Genomic DNA, 14,554 nt, shown 5'->3' on the forward strand with positions numbered 1-14,554 from the left:
GCGTGGGCTTTAACATCTCATACACCTCGCCCTGAAATCCCAACCTACCAGTTACTAGCTCTGTTACCAGGCCAAATCTCCGTTTTCCTTTCTGAATCAGAGACTCTTGAGATAGTCACAAATCATACCCAAAGCAAAACAAACCTAGCGCATCTGATGGGCATTCTTGCATTCATTCATGCATTTATTCACTCATTCATTTTTCTTTCTTTCTATTAAAAAAGACACTATACAAAAACCACCTGAGACATGGTGAGTGCCCAGTAAATGGTAGATATTGATATTTAGGACTATTATACTTTTCCACAAATTATTATGCACCAAGTTATGTACAATAACTTCAAAATTATTTGTTATCTGTCAGGATATACCAGAACCTGCTTCCAGAGGTTGACTCTGGAGAGGGGAATGCATGATGGATGGAGAGGTGGGAATGGATTTACTCTTGTCTAAATACTGTTGTACATTTTTTTTTAAGTGAGCACATGCATTATCTAACAAAGGATACAGTTTCGTTTTGTTTTTTTTTTGCGGAGTACAGGCTCCGGACGCGCAGGCTCAGCGGCCATGGCTCACGGGCCCAGCCGCTCCGCGACGTGGGGGATCTTCCCGGACCGGGGCACAAACCCGCGTCCCCTGCATCGGCAGGCGAACTCTCAACCACTGCACCACCAGGGAAGCCCAGGATACAGTTTTAAAAGCAAATAATATATTCATTTTGGATGCTGATGGTACAACCAGTGACCTTGGAGCAGCATTTTGTAGAAACTCTGGCTAACAGAACCTATCTCTGAAAGTGAAAGATAGTTTAATCCTGAAAAAGCTGATTGAAAATTCAGTAAACAGGCTGGAGATAAGAATTCAAAGACTCCAGCCAAAACCTTTCCAGCAATAAAAAACAAGAATGTGCATTAAATGCTGAAAAACATACATCGATTTGGTCTTTGTGAAGGATATTTAGTGAGAAACATAGAATATGCCTTTTTTTCCCTTGGTATAAAATGTGCTTTTAAGATAAGCTTACTTAGTAATAGAAAATAAATAACCTAAAGCATGGTACTTGAAAGAAAGAGAGAGAGGGAGAAAAATCCCTCAAATCCTCATATCATCTGAGTGCATTTTAAATAAAGATTTGAACTTCCACTTAGTAAAGGATGAATGCTTTACACATAAAGTATCAATAGAATATGTGTAAGAATCCCTATCGTATTGTTTTTCCAAAGTGAGTCTCCTGGTCTCCAGAAATTTGCTAAGATTTCTCAAATTCTCCTTTACCATCTCATTGTCATTGAATGGAAACCATATTAATACTCCCTTTGATCCTTTTATTTCTCAACTTGAGTTAGCGACATCCTCCCACCCGCCAGCAACTCCTCTCTCCTACTCCTCGAGGCTATCCTACCTAGGAGAGTCAGCAGGAAGAACCCTCCAGGAACTAACTTCTGGCAGCCCCTCCCCGGCCCCTGCCACCCCAGCATGAGGGTCATCATCACCAGCTCATATATGTTGATCCTTTCTTCTTCTCCTGCCTCATCCAAACTGTACTTTTCTGTCAATTATATCAGTAAAGGTAGTACCTGAAGACAAAAATTTGTATTCAGAAGGTATTTGGCATCTGTAACAAGTCAAACTCAGTGTACCTGAGAACTTTCATAACTTCTTCCTTTCACTCACTCACTTACTCATGCAAGCAAACAGTGAACATCACTTATGTGCAGGGAAACAATAAAGGGCTCTATAGAGGCCAGATGTAAATAGAAACCTATTCCTCAGGCCCTCAGAGCTCTTATATAGGGAGCTACACAGGCTCCAGAGTGGAAACTATCAGAAGAATCAAAAACGGGATCATTGGGATTAAATGACAGCTCAGTGTATTCCTGGAGGTGGAGGAATCATAGCAACTTGTCACTTTTCCATTTTTACTCCTGAACATTAAGTTACTAGGAGAATGCATGAAATAATCAATGTGTCTGTATGAGTATGTGTGCAAGCGTGTGTGTATACACATGGACATGGTGCCCACATATGTCAGGTCTTCGGGCAGCTCTGACACATACAATAGAACTCTGACTCATTCCAGACTTATTGGGTGGGAGACAAAGATCAAGGTATGGAGAAAGTGTCATAATTTGTGCTCAGAAACTCTATTCTGATCACCGTGATCTGAATGAGTGGTAGAGTCTCAAGTTCCTTTTAGAGAATTTTGATCATTTGAAGCTTATGAAATTATAAGCTTATGAAGCTTATAAAATGAGAATTTTGAGGAAATCCGAAAGTAAGACATTCTAGTAGTCCTGTAAATAGGAGCTTTTTTGACATTCAACATTCTAGAGCAGTAACGATATCTTGGGTAGGTCTAATTTGATTTTCTCTTTCACAGGGGTAGTTATAGGAACTCAGGAAATAACAAAACTCCCAGGATCTCTCTAGGGATTCCAGATATCACTTACCCAGATCAGGAGGGACACAGTTGAGTTCTTAAGAAAAATACAAACCAGAACATTTCTCTCTTTTCCACCCCTACCAAGAAGCCGAGAATCAGACCAAGCCTGAGATGCAAGCTGAAATTCCAGGAGGTCTGGCGAGAAGCACCATGACACATACAGTACACACAAAGGCTGGGCTGTATTATCTCTCAGATTACAGCTAGTTTATCAATTTTTATACAAAATTGCTGAATAGTCTGTGCAACTTTTGGTACCTAAATTGATGAACTAGATTGACTATTTGAATAATTTAATATTTGAATATTTTTCTAAGTTTGGATACATAAGAGAAGTCCCATTTAAGAAGGTAACCTAGGGCTTCCCTGGTGGCGCAGTGGTTGAGAGTCCACCTGCCGATGCAGGGGACACGGGTTCGTGCCCCAGTCCGGGAAGATCCCACATGCCGCGGAGCGGCTGGGCCCGTGAACCATGGCCCGGAGCCTGTGCTCCACAACGGGAGAGGCCACAACAGTGAGAGGCCCACGTACCGTAAAAAAAAAAAAAAAAAAAAAGAAGGTAACCTGAAGTAATCCTAATAAAGGGAGAATAAACTCATATCTGTTGGAATATCTACTGTGTTTTGAAACACCCTGTCTCTAGAGTAAACATTGCTCAGTCTATGCCATGCTGCTTCTGTAGTAATATCTCTCACTCCTGACAATTGAAAGCTTCAGTTTTCCTCACTAAACAGCATATGGTAGTTACCTACAGGACAACTTATTTTTCTTAAATGAGCAATACAATATTACTTACTGATTCTAAGTGCCATATATGACAGCAACAAATCACATGTAATAAATCACGTATGGTTGGGTATAGATTTTACATGCAATAAGAGTTCAAGGAAAAAAGAAATAATTTAGAGTTAGAATAATAAAAGGGAAAGAAAGGAAGGAAGGAAGGAAAGAAGGCAGGAAGGAAAAGAAAGAAAGGAAGGAAGAAAGAAAGAAAGGAAGAAAGGAAGGAGAAAGAAAGAAAGGGAAAGGAAAAGAAAAGAGGAAAGAAAAGAGAAGAAATGCTAGAATTTTTAAATATGTGTAACTTTATTCCTCATCAAAGAGTATAAAGTTTACCAGAATGCTTTCTTTCAAATGTACATAGGGCACATTTTAACAGTATTATTTTGGTTTGTTTCTCTGCCTTTGGGTAATTATGGCCCCAAAACCAGGAACCATAGGGAGAAGAGATTTCCTGGGTTATCTGTCTTTACTAGGCATTATCAATGTTTTCAATACAGGAAAAGGTGGGATAGAACTCCTTAGGCTTCACCTAATCATGTGCTCCAGTCTCACTAACAGCCTCTAAGGCCCATTAAAAAATATAAGCTATGATACACTTGAATCCCTATGGAATTACTGTGACTGTGCTTGCCTTTTAGCATCTCAGCATCTTGGGGACATTGTAGATACTCTAAAATTAGATGCTATATTGCTAAATCCTTGTGGTAGCACCTAGGACCTTAACTGTTAGCTACATGGGTCTCACTAGGATTTAATCCTTTAATGTTAACAGACAATAAGTTTCTGAAGAAAAAGGAGAGGACACTGGGAAGTAGCATTGTTTGAGGGCAATGTTTTGGGCCCTTTACAAATGTTATCTGATTTAATTCTCACCATGATCACGTGAGGTGGCATTATCACCCTAATTTAGAGATGAGGTTGGGAGAGTAAGTCATTAACTCAAAGTTCAGAGGTCTGGAAGTCATGGGTCATATATATGAACCCAGCATATTTTGAACCAAAATGTATGGGGGGAAAAAAAAAGAGCTCCATGGTAGGACAGGCACTTTGGTTCAAAACAAGCTGGGTTCAAATATAAGCCTCTGCTCAAAACCCTCCAGTGGTTTTCCATCTCACTTAAAGTGACGACAGCCCACTCTTTCCAGAAGTCTACAAGACTGCACAGAAGCTGGTCTCCCAACCTCCCTGACAGCATCTCCTTCCCCATACTTGCCCTTGCTCACTTTGCTTCACCAAAACAGCCTCTTAGCTTTTCCTAGAATGTTATCAGGCAACCTCTAGCCTCAGATTTTGTACTCGCTCTGGCTGGAATACCTACCTTCACGGGTGAGCAAACTTACCCTCTTTCCTCTCTCAGGTTTTCTAAAATCAAACCACCTCAGAGAGGCTTTTTCTGACCACCAATTTTAAAATTACACCCTTACACAATACTTTCTGTACCCTTTTCATGCTTTGTTTTGTTTTGTTTTGTTTTTCCTCCAGAGCACTTATCCCCATCTAAGACATTACATATTTCCTTATTTATTTTTATCAATTGATCCACTCCTCCTAGAGTGTTCTATGAGGTCAGAGATTCTTGACTATTTTATTCACTCTTTTATTCCCAGCATGCAAAACAGTGCCTGCTATTTCGTAGGCAGTCAGATGTTTGTTAAATGAATGAATGAATGTCTTATTGTTTGTTAATCTATCTTTTGGAAAAATGCTTCCTTAATGAACCTATTCTGTAGTTCTAAAGTATATTTTCTCAGATATATAGTTCAATCGTTTGTCCACTTCAGCTAACAGAGAACTAACATGAATGTCACACATGGAGTTGATGTCTCGGTGTACTTCGGTAACTTAAAAGCCAAGGTTCTGACTAAGTAGGCACATGCTGAGTTGGGTCAGGTTATTTGAATGCAAAGAGATTGGAATCCAACTTTAAAGTATATAACATTCAAACTGGAAGTGACCTTCAAGATTAATTTTTCATAAATGAGAAACCTAAAGTTTAAAGAAACTGACTTTCCCTAGAATACACCTTTAGTTAGTGCTTTACTCAAAACTAGGACCCAGTCCTCTAAATCGCTAGAGATTTCTTTCCATCAGAGCAGGTTAATCAGAAATTCTTGGTTAAGGATCTCTACCTTTAGAACACTTCTATCACTAGATATGGTAAAATATAATTATATTACTATTATATTATACAGAGAATTTTACATATTTCTGTCTTCTGGAATATAAGAACCATGGCTTTTTGTTTCTATCTCCATTTCCTAATAGAATAAAAATAATAACAGCCAACATTATATAGCATTATGTGCTAGAGGTATTTTTTCTATATTAACTCATTTAAATCCTCAGAAACACATTAGTAGATCAATTACCATTATTATCCTGTTTTATACATGAGGAGAAGGTGGACATTTAACTAATACGAGGCTGAACCATACCATAGAATTTTGCTATCTTTTCGTTTCTTACTTCCAGATATATCTGCAACCAAGCATATACTATTCTAACCATGAATTAAAAATCTCTTAAATTGGGATCATAGTTAACAGCTGCACAGCTGAATGACACACTCTATAGGCTTACCATTTGGACACAAACTATTTTGTAAGTAATTTACATTACGTTTAATTCTGCAGATGTGTTGTACAAAACTGTTTAATGTTTTTGGTTTTTCATCACTTTTTTAAAAAACCGTTCAAGAAATATTTAGAGGCTTGAGGTACATATGTTAGGATTTATGTCTCATTTTGTACATTCTTTTTGTTTAGTCCCACCTGCTACTTTGTTTATTCTGAATAGTATTTTAGCTAGGTTCTAACAGTTATTTTAATCAGTTCATTAAAGAGGCATTATGTTCATTCAGAAAACATCTTGAAATTCTATTAGAGCTCCCTATTTAGAGGCTACTTTCTGGGTCAGTAAATAAAAAGTAGGCCTAAATATTTAATGTTATAATAACTTTGGAAGAAGAGTATCCAAGTTTATCATAAATAATCACAATGTAATAATAATAACATTAATAATAAAGAATTCATTAAATTGTAGTATTATACACCATATTGAAAGTTTTATGTTATTTGTTTTACAGCCTATTAATGTATTTCTCTTATGGAAAAATGACCTGTCTTTTGAAAAGCTCAATCAGGCCTTTGGGATTTAATAGCTGCTTGGCGTGATTGAAAAGTAGGATTCTAAATATGAGGTGCTCATTCTTGTGGATAAATACTGAATCCATATCCTACAGTTGTCTCTGAGAAACAAACTGCTGTTGAAAGTTGACATGAACTGTAAACCTACTGTCTTAACAACAAGGATAATTATATATTTTCCCAAGAGTTTAATCACCTCCTCTTTAACATCCTGGCCACATTCCAAACGAAATCATCCAATTCCATTATTCTAACTGAAAATCTTTGTTGATTTGATCTAATCTCATCTTCTCAATTTCCTATCACTATATACTACTTTAAAGGTGCTTTATTACAACTAGAAGGTAGAATTTCACTGGCATAGTACATACCTTCTTGCATTTATGTATCATATGAATATCTTTGAAACAAAACAGATGTTTGCTGAAGCCAGTAAAACAACCTTACGAAAACATCATACAAAAATTATTCTATTTATTCAAAGATTTCTAAAGCTTACTTTTTTCTTACAATGCTTCAACTACAAAGTTAGAAAAATTGTTTTACTAATTTAGCATGTCAATATTTTGCCACAAATATTCTTTGAGTGCATACTAAAAATAATAGGGTTTATATCCCTATATTCAGATACTAATTGGTTCTAATGAGATTTTATTTTTCTTCAAAATATCAGAGGAATATATTTTTAGGACATTTGGAACATACAAAAGTAACCCCAAATTTACAATAACTCTCTCAAATATAATCACATATGCATCCTACATTTTATTGTAGCCTTTTTTTTTTCATTTTTTCACTCTGCATGTATAGACTTTTATTCTTACAATATGGAATAACAGTCTAAAATGGCTATGTAACCTACATTTTCACTCAATATGTCATAAAAATTTTTTCTGTCATAAAATATTCTTCAACACCATCATTAAAAGAGTGAAGTAAAATTCCATCATATGAATATACTAAAATACATGTAACTAATCTCTGATGGTTAGATATTTAAGTTAGTTTCAATTGCCACTAAGGTACATAGGATCTGCTTTTAAAAATCATACTAGGATGTGGTCTTGCTAGTTAAATTGTTAATAAATTTCATTTTAATCACAGATATTCTACTGAAGCAATACATGCATTCCCCCATTTTAAGTGACTTAATTGTTTGGAGTTACCATGCAGATTGTTCAAATAATCTTAGACTCAACATACATTAAGAGTTAAACATCGTAGACAACAATGAAGAACTATTAGACAATTCCTAACACCTGAAATTTTCACTTTTTTCCAATAGGATTATTTTGCTTGTTCAAGGGGTGCTTTTAATTTTCATTATAACTGATTAAAAAATGAAAATGTTTGTATTTCTCAAGTATGCTTGAATTTCACAGGTCTTGTATTTCACACCAGAGAGTAAACTCGTTTCTTTTAGCAAGGGCAATGAATCAAGACATAAAGTTTTTCTAAACAATTACTTTTGTGAAAAAGTATAAACTTAAGCACAATTCATTATTTTACTCATTTCTCTTTCCAGCTGGGAATGCACATTGTTTAACATGTGGCTATCATAATTACTGACAGCGACCAAAATGTGATCATACTTAAATGTGCTAGTCTACATAAGAATCAACCTAGCTGTGTAATGTGCATCCTAGTTTATCCAAACCATATTATTTTGGTTAATATCACCTAGTTCTTGATTTTCCTCTAGATTCTTCATCTGACTTACTGTGTAACAGGAGTCTGAAAATTTAATTATCCTCCCTTGCTTGCCAAAATATGAACTATAAATTTAAAATAGGGCTTCCCTGGGGGCGCAGTGGTTGAGAGTCCACCTGCCGATGCAGGGGACACGGATTAGTGCCCCGGTCCGGGAAGATCCCACACGCTGCGGAGCGGCTGGGCCCGTGAGCCATGGCCGCTGAGCTTGCGCGTCCAGAGCCTGTGCTCCGCAGCGGGAGAGGCCACAACAGTGAGAGGCCCGTGTACCGCCAAAAAAAAAAAAAAAAATTTAAATAGTTAAAGGAAAGACATCAGTTCTCATACTTGATGCCTTACTGATTGAAGATGTAATGTCATTATTTCTTAAGGGTAGTAATTTTATCACTTAAAAATATCAGGTCTTTATCTGGCAAATTCATCTGTTTTAAATAATTGTGATTTTTCTCAATTCTATTTAATTCATACAGAAGTGTACAGAACACTTGGCAAAATCTAATAAATCAGATTATCCACCACACTAGATTTTTCTGATCTTGCTCTCTTTAATATTTCACAACAATAATAGTACTTGAAAAGGTGATAATGAATACAGACATGTTTCTTTAGACATGCTTATACATTCTAGAACATCATTAAATGTGTTTTCCAGGTGGAACTATATGATTAAGGGACCAAAACACAGTCTGAAGAGCTTGCATTTTAGCGCAGACTTCCCCTGGGTACTTCCTACTCATCCTGAAAGTCTCAGAGGAAAGTCTCTCCCCCAGAAAAGCCCTCCCAGACTTGCCATTTTCCATCTTCCCCAATAGGTCAGGTGTCTCTGTAAAATGCTTAAAGAAATTTCGACTATTTCTCCATAGTACTGATCACACATGTGAAATACATATCTTTTAAGCCTGCCTCTCTTGCAAGTCTCATAAACTCCACGGTGGCAGTGATAACTTCTGAATTGTTCACCAATGGTGTTTTAGTTCATATCAAAGTACAATGAACACAACTTTGTGCTTACACCTCTGTATAGTATCCTAAGTTTTGAGAAATACTCAGCTAGACTAAGAGAGGAATAAAAAGAAACCCTAAATGCAGATATCTGGGCATTCATGCCTTTTGCATTTAATCTATCCAATTCCAAAAGGAAATGGGCAATTATTAGAAGAGTTTCTCTGTTTCAGTGTTCTCAGCTGGGGCCATTTTTGTCCTCTTCCCCTCACTCAGGATATTCAGCAACGTCTAGAGATGTCTGTGGTTGTCACGACTGTGTGGAGGAGGGGGAAATGTACTACTGGCTTCTAGTGTGTAAATGCAAAGGATGCCGCTAAACATCTTATGTTACACAGGACAGCCTCCACCCAAAAGAAAGAATAACCTGGTCTGAAATGTTAATAGTGTCAAGGTTGAGAAACACTGCTCTAGTCGAACTTTAGCACCTTTTGAGGGAATTTTCTTCTTGAAGGGATTAAATAAGTTAGTGGAAATGTATCTTATTAATGGGGTACAGTTAGGTTTCAAAGTTATTAGGCAAGCGATGCTGTATACCTTACTGTATAGGAAAATATTGGAAATGTTGTAAAATCCTATGCAAACAGCTCAAAGCCAAATGTTTATATACCTTAAAAAAGAAAATTTAATCACATTTTTCTGATAAGTTGAAATCTAGAGCTTATATAAAGAGGCATATGTTTTCAATAATGTTATTTTTTCCATGTAAACTTGGAATTAATGGAGTAAGAAAGATGATGGGAAGGTAAGGCAAAGTGTCAAGTTTTGAATTGGTGTGGACTTAACCAACCAAATATGAGCTATTGAGCACTGATTAGAAAACTTCTTTGGTGATAGTGCCTAAATGCTACAAAACCTGCAACGGGCACTCACGGGCTTTTGTGTGGACATGGCTTTGAAAGAGCATAGAGTAAAAGTTATCTGTTGATATGTTCCAAAGTATATATAGTAAAAAAAAGATATATAATATATATTACACTAATCTTCCAGGGAACTACAAAATAAAGGAATGTCTGAGACAAATCCAAATTTAAAAGCATTTAGTGTTTATTTAAACTTTGCTCTTTGCAGCACGAAAGTGACAAGCTTGGTGCACACTTAGAATAATGACTGATGAGGCGCTATATTTGTTTCTAAAATGCATAGAGATCTCTGCCACTGACAAGCAGGGTGACCACGGACATGTCTCCTAAGATCTCTAAGACCTGTCTCCTTTTGTATTAAGTGGATAATAATTCTTACCTTATAGGAGGGTTGTGAGGATTGAAACAGATAATATGCAAAAAGTGCTTAGCACAGTGCTTGGAATAGAGAAGGCAAGTATTTAATATCATTGATAATTATTGGTGTGATTCCATTGTAAAAAAAAGACCACTATCCTGGGAACTTCAGGATTAAGTTTAAAGTTAACAGTAGAAAACTGCAAACTTTTTAAATTAATAAAGCGAAGTATATAAGGGTTGTTGCTTGAGAGATTGTTTAGAAAGCCGCAAGTACAGTTTAAAAGACATCTACATACAATAGACTTCTAAAATAACTCAAATTTGATTTTACTAAGAGAGTTTCAAATTAATATCGTATTTAGAAACCAATATTCTTAAACAATAGCACATTAGTGGCGGCCTATTTTTGAATAGCCCAACTGAGTATATGCTAAAATTAAAGTTGCCATGGTATATCTGAAATGTGATGGTCCTATGGTGCTCAGATATTATTAATGTAATGTTCTCAAAGTATATCTCTTCTTAAATGCTATGAGAATAAGTAAATATGTTTCTTAAACCAACAGAGGAAATTTGGAATTTAAAAGATGTATACCTTTTCATTTTATTCCTCTGACAAAATGATAAAATCTATTTAGAATAATATTTCATTATAAGTTCAGAAACATACACCCTGGGTGTAAAGCCAAGAGAATGAAAAGAAAGTATTCAATGTCTATATTTAAGTGTCATGAAATGAGCTTTATGATGATTATCTATTTGTGGGTAGGTGAGACTTACAAGAGGGAAACAATAGCTTCTAGAATCAAAGAATCAGTTATTTAAGGCTCGGCTGTCTGGGGATATTTTTCATGACATTATTATAGTGCTATGTATCAAATAAATTAGCTTTCTAATACATAGTAAGGAATACCAAAAAACCTTCAGAACCAATTTAACCTTGAGAGAAAATATTACTTTGTATTTAAATTAGATTTTTATTAAGATTTTCCTTACATTGCATATTAAATAATCTTCACACACTATTTGAGAAGTAGATTTCATTAGTCCATCATAAATTATTTTGAAACAGTAATTAATATAATAAACTGAGTTTAAAACACAAAGCTTAGTATAAGTACTGGGCAACCATTTATTTCAAAAACATAAATGAGATGAGAGGGATTCCTGCCCCTATGAAATGGGTGAAAGAATCTCCTGATAGTAACCTCTTTACAAATATTGGGAATTTGTAGTTTTTGAAATTCCCTTCAAAGATTGGATAACACTACCTACTAAGATATTTCTTATTTCATGCATGTTCCCTTGGATTAAATTTGGATTGTTAATTTAGTATAGTTAGAGTAAATTATCCAAAATATGATTCAAAATTCAAAACACACCCACATCACATTTTGGTGAAATAGAAGTTCACAGTAGGTCTCTTTATATTTTACTTTGTGTCTTGTACAAGAGGGAAAAATACCTTCTCTAGGAAACGTTTTAATTGGCTGAGGGTGTTTAGTATACAATGCTCTATTGCCCTCTGCTGGCTAGAAAATGATAAATAAAGACTTCCCATCTGCTCTGTATCTATATGGGGGCTTTAGAAAACTATGGAAAATAAAGACACAGTTCAAAATAATAAAACAATGTATTACAGTGATAGGAAATTTAAAAAATAAATTTATAAAACATGCTTATCATGTTTCTAAGTTTCCCTAAAATTTTCTTATTTTTAATTAGTTTTCATGTTAGCCAAGTAATTTGCTTATTTTATATAACCCTAAGCACTCTCATTAATTTAAAAAATCACTCTAATTCATTATTTTAAAGCGATAATTGCAAGAATCATATTTGTGTAGGAATTTTGGAGATTTACTAACAAGATATGTGTAATTTATTGTTGGCACATTTGTGAAATATTTTTATAGCTATTATGATATAGCTAGTGTGAGTTAATATTTTTTTATAAAGAAAATTCTATCTGGTTGAAAAACTATTTTCAACATAATTTTATAAAAGTGCTAAAACTAGCTAGATATTAGAGTTCTTCTTTACTAATTAAACAAGTGACTTACCTTGCACATTTCATTCTCTTTTAAAGCGTTATTTATATGCTGTTCACATCCCACTGAGGAAAAACTAACACTGGTGTATAATCACACGTAAACTCTTTAATAAAAATAACAGTGACAAGGCCCTAAGGAACAGAAAATGCATAGACTGATGAATTTACCTCGTTCCATTTTAGGACTGCACGCTGCTTTAATGCTTGATTACATTTAGTTCAAAATCATTTCTAAAGCGTAACCTTACCATCCATGGCAGAAGATGCAGATTTTATTATTAAGGGGGACTTGCTGATTTCTCTAAAACATACTTAAGATAGAAGTTTAAAACAAAGCTGTCACTGTTTTTTCAAAAATTTGGCTGGTATTTTGAATCTGGGATTTATTTTATATTTTCAATAGTTTCTCTCAGCTACAATAAAAGTAGAAATAATCTGGTTTTCATTTCTATGAGTGTATTTCTTTGGAACATTTATAAAACTTGGGTCATGGTGCTTTGAAATAGGCTTTATTCCATGAACTCTGCCTTCCTACGTTATCCTCAGAACCAGTGTCTATTATGAATCAAGAGGATAATTCTCCCCATGGCTTCCCTGCCAAAACAACTGTCAATCCTTTTAAAATTTTCTGGAGCAAATGGTGTTTTATAACTTTAACCACATCTGTTCCAGAATATATGCACACCTCAAAATTTCCAAGAACACATTTTCAGCCCAAATCTATAAGTCACTAGAAGTCTTTGGTTCTCCACAAACTGAGAGAAAAAAAGTTTCATCCCAGAAAATATAATTATAAAAATAAGATGGAAAACAAGTTTTTTACCTTCCAAATCATGAGAGATTTTTTTAAAAAAGAATACACTTTACAGGTTTTCATATTTAATCCTCATAAAACACTATATATATATATAATATATATACATATATATTTTACAGTTTCCATTTTAAAACTCAGGAATATAGGAAAATGAGATTCAGAGAGATAGAAGACTCATCCAAATTCACAGAGGATGGCCTGTAGATCGAAAGCCAGGTAGGTCTGCCTAAGTCCAAGCCCATGGTCTTTTTATGACACCTCACAGCCTCTAAAAGGGGAAACAAACTGGGAATCCATTTGTATCAGGGTCTTAAAATGATCATGCCTTTTGATCCAATAATTCCCACTCTGGGAAGCTAAGGAAACATTCAATATACAGTTAAAGATGTCCATGACAGCATTAATTAAAATAATGCAGGAATAAGAAAAGGAAACGAGGAAAGGGCTACATTTTTTTTTTTTTTTTTTTTTTTTTGGCGGTGCGCGGGCCTCTCACTGCTGTGGCCTCTCCCGTTGCGGAGCACAGGCTCCGGACGCGCAGGCTCAGCGGCCATGGCTCACGGGCCCAGCCGCTCCGCTGCATGTGGGATCCTCCAGGACCGGGGCACGAACCCGTGTCCCCTGCATCGGCAGGCGGACTCTCAACCACTGCACCACCAGGGAAGCCCGGGCTACATTTTTAATAAAAAATAATGGATAAAGAAGTAAACTATGTATGTCATCTAATAGAATATTAGTCATTAAAAATAATTGTTTTGAGTTACTTAAAAAGTTATGAGTTGCTTAGGGTGAAACCGGCAAACAAACGTTTATTATGTAATTATATTCGAAAAGACAGGTTTATTAGTACTGACAGAGAGACGTGTCCTATATTGTTGGGTGAAGACAGTTAGTTATGTAACAATAGTATGTATTCTATAACACATTTTGAAAAAAAAAATGTCCTAGAATATGTGAAAAAGAATTGTGTGGGCTTCCCTGGTGGCGCAGTGGTTGAGAGTCCGCCTGCCGATGCAGGGGACGTGGGTTTGTGCCCCGGTCCGGGAAGATCCCACGTGCCACGGAGCGGCTGGGCCCGTGAGCCATGGCCGCTGAGCCTGCGCGGCCGGAGCCTGTGCTCCGCAGCGGGAGAGGCCGCGACAGTGAGAGGCCCGCGTACCGCAAAAAAAAAAAAAAAAAAAAAAAAAAAAAGAATTGTGTAACTTATATCACCCTGTTGATCTAAGAAATAAAAACAGTAAATAAGTTTTAAAGTATATATTTTTATACTATATAAACTTTATAACATGTATTACTTTTAGGATTATAAGAATTATAAAGATGTAATATTTACAGTATGATTGTAGCTGTGATGAAATACACCAAAATAACAATAGTTGA

General features: G+C 35.6%; 1 protein-coding gene across 9 annotated transcripts in view; it reads right to left on the minus strand.

Annotated features, from left to right (window-relative positions):
* The window catches only part of ROBO1 (roundabout guidance receptor 1), a 1,111,527-nt gene that overhangs the window by 402,762 nt on the left and 694,211 nt on the right, over positions 1–14,554 (minus strand). The window lies entirely within an intron of this gene.

The sequence above is a fragment of the Globicephala melas genome, chromosome 4 (genome assembly GCF_963455315.2).
Source record: "Globicephala melas chromosome 4, mGloMel1.2, whole genome shotgun sequence".
In the NCBI taxonomy this organism is placed as follows: Eukaryota; Metazoa; Chordata; class Mammalia; order Artiodactyla; family Delphinidae; genus Globicephala; species Globicephala melas.